The following is a 3,777-nucleotide window of genomic DNA, read 5'->3' as shown; positions in this document are numbered from 1 at the left end:
TAACTTAGTTAGTTAGTTAGTTCAGGACACGTAATCAATCTAATTCATACCATAACAACTGATGATATAAATAGCGCCTCCTTGATCTCTGCTGTATCTGTCGTAACCCAGCCAGCCTAGTGAGCCTTGGTATTAGGCGAAATGCCTCGTCGGCACTAGATACGGTAGATATAGAGTGAGTGATATATTATTACATATACTTCTTCGCTTTCACTCATGGATTCTTAGAATTACTAATGTAGTTTTCTCTGCTTTTGACGCTGTGGTTAAATGACCCACTCCGGGAACAAGAAGAGTAGCCAGTTGTGATAGTAAAGTTAGGTCAAATAAGAATAAAACTGATAATTAAATAATTGGTGTTGAATACAAATAATGTGTTATTAATTCTTACCCTAATTCTGAATTGTAAATTACTTAAATATACACTTGACTTTGTCCAGATCACACCATTACATTTGCTGTAGTTCATATAATTGATGATATAAATAGTGCGTATATCACTACTGTGTCTGTTGTATCCCAGCCGACCTGATGAGCTCTGGTAATGGGCAAAAGGTCTCGTCGGCAACTGGATATAACAGATTTAGTGTGGCTGATATATTACTACATATTCTTCTTTGTCTTCACTAATAAATCCTTAGAACAGAATCTTTATATTGGAACTTGTATTGACAGAAATACTCGATGGTAATTTCTCTTCAAAAGGTGTTTTAAAGACAAAGTTGAAAGCAAAACTTAGACGATTCTTATTCAAATTTAGGGGTGTAAAGGTCAGTGTAATAATCATTCCTAAACAGTATATGTATTTATGGCAAAGCTGCCGTCCTTAATTTTGAATTACTGGGTAGAGGAATGGCAGTCAGTCAGCAGCAACCTACTGCCAATTATCCACGCTAAAGTATTGATTTTTACTCTTATAGCACACCCACAGTCTAAAGTATGTTAAATATTTGATGGTATCGCACTGATTCGAACCCGAATCACCAGCTTCAAAATACAGAGCTCAACCACAGTGCCAACCTGCATCCATGTACCTGACTATCAATAGACATTATTCCAGGCCATGTAACATGTTTAAATGACTTAGAATCTTGACTGAGAGCCAGCAACATCGCAATGGGTAATTGAGTAGAGTAAATAAACAAGAACTGAAATATATGTTGAATCATCTTAAAACCGCAACAACAACTTGTAACATTTTGCGAAATCAAAACTTCACTCTTAAATTTTGAGTTCACAGTGAAACTTTGTAAATTTTAAGAGAACTAAAATTTATGAGTAGATTATTGAATTCACAGTGACTTCGTGAAAATTTAAGTGAAATAAACGCTGAATCGACGAAACTAATATTTCAACGACTGATGGAAAAATTCCAAGAATTAAGACTTAAAACAATGATTTTTAAAGATATTTATGTTTGCACAAAATTTTTCCTAAGTGTGTGCAACCAAATATATTGCAATCAAATAATTAGATTTGTTACTCTTCAATAAAAGTAGCTTTCACACTAAATTGCTGTTTATAGTTTAAGCACAAAGCTACACAATGGGATATCTGTGATCTGCCCACCACGGGTATAGAAACCCGGTTTCTAGCGTTGTAAGTCCACAGATATACCGCTGTGCCACTGGGAGGCCACATCAAGAACGTAATATTTAATAGTAGTTGAACGCTATCATGATATTGAGGTAATATTAAAAAAAGAACGAAAACCCCTTTTAAACTGATATTGGTTCTGTCACCATGAAGTGGAAGTTTCATATTTTACTACAAGAAAATACATGAACTTATAAAGCACCAAAATAAATAACTTGGGTTTGCAGAACCTACAAAATGATTAACAAAATAAGAGTTCAGACTGCCTTTTCTTTAATTTTGCTTGTTTGATTCAGAATTTTCACACAAAGCTCCATGAAGGAGGTTGTTTGTAGTTTAAACCCAAAGCTACACAATGGGCTTTCTGTGCTCTTCTCACTGCGGGTATCGAAACGCAACTGTTAGCATTCGTAGACTTCCGTTCAGCCACCGGGGGCGCACTACATAAGAACTATATGTTCGTAGCCGTTCCTAATTTTGATCCGATAAGATTTGAGGGAAAGCAGCTAATCATCAACACGTAACTCTTGTCTGGCCGGGAAAGAAAAAAAGTCACTATATCACACCCATCACCCAAAAGTGCAGAGCGCGTTTGCATGACAACGAGACAGGAGACTTGAACCCTCGGATTCATAGTCTGGGAGTGGACGGTCAATATTATTTACCATCAGACCTATTTAACGGTCAGAAATTAAACTAAACTGTTATGTTATTTCTATTATATCTTATTATATCGAAAGTTCGGCGCAATGCCATAATGTTAATCATACACCTAAGTTAATTTAGGGTACTGCACGATGAATTAAAAAGAACTAAAAAACCCTAAATATTATATATATATATATACATCACCATTATAAAAGGCTTAACTGCATTTCTTGGTTTGTTGAACCAAGTTGTGCTGGTAAGACTTTAATAAGACTACAGGCACAGGATGCAGCGAAATCAAATAATACACCAGGTCTCTACTTCACAGATTATATTAACAATCTTATCTTTATCACAACAAGCCGCTATGCTGTCACTGTTCTATTTGTACATGAAAACAGGAGACAACAAGCCGTTATGCTGTCACTGTTCTATCTGTACATGAAAACAGGAGACAACAAGCCACTATGATTTTTTCCTTTCTCTCTGTACATTAAAAATCAATAAATAACTTTAATCATATTATTAATAGTCAAAAGATAAGAATATTGTGATTTTGCTAAAATATAAATAAAGTATTTTAGACATATAACTGTAACGACACCGGAATTAGATCAAAACTTCCGTTGCCACTAGGCGGCTCACTAACAGGCTTAAGGATTTATATCTAAGTTTTCAAGATTTGATCACTGCCGTTAGCACAGCAGATAATCTTTTGAACAGCTTTTCACTTAAACAACAACAACAAACTTCAGTTATAAGCTGATGAATGCATAACGCAGTAGTAGCACGATTAAGAAATAATTGCAGCTATATCTTATAATACAGAAATGAATACTTACACCAGCTGTATGGGAAAAGAGCAATAAGTTGTCAATGTTTAGGCCAAACAACCAATAGCGATTTTTACCCGCTTCTCTGCATTTTCAAATCTAACTTCCCTCGTTATTACTTAATTTATATAAAAACATTTGAATGCTTTCTCGGAATACATAAGTAAGGAGAAAATTAAACAAAACAAATCAACTGCAAGTTCATATATCACAGATAAAAAGACGATAATATAATCGTCACAAATTATCAAAACTTTGCGCATACTTTCAGAAGCACCGTGAATTATTGTTCTTAACCAACATTTCTTGAAAATTAAATAGAATCTTCAAACACTCCCACAGAATTTCTCAAGAGAAAGGGGTGTTTTTCAACCAAGTAATTGTTTTTGTAATGGTACATTAAGGAAGTACCAATAGTTTTATTACCGAGTCGAAAACACATTCCTTCAAATTCTCCTCCTTTTATTACGGTCCCACGTGTCCAATATTCAACACTTACTATCTTGCCACTGGCTCCTTGTATCACCATCACCTGTATATCAGATGAACAGCACAATGGTCTATCTGCGCTTTGCCCACCGCAGAAATCGAACTCTGAATTTTATCGTTATTTATAGACGAGTACGTTTTGTGAAATTATATCTAACTTACTAGCTAAAAATATTAAGAATATATCCTTTCTCAGTTATTTGTTTGTTTG

The sequence above is a fragment of the Limulus polyphemus genome, unplaced genomic scaffold, assembly GCF_000517525.1.
Source record: "Limulus polyphemus unplaced genomic scaffold, Limulus_polyphemus-2.1.2 Scaffold3011, whole genome shotgun sequence".
NCBI lineage: Eukaryota > Metazoa > Arthropoda > Merostomata > Xiphosura > Limulidae > Limulus > Limulus polyphemus.
This window is presented reverse-complemented; position numbering follows the sequence as displayed.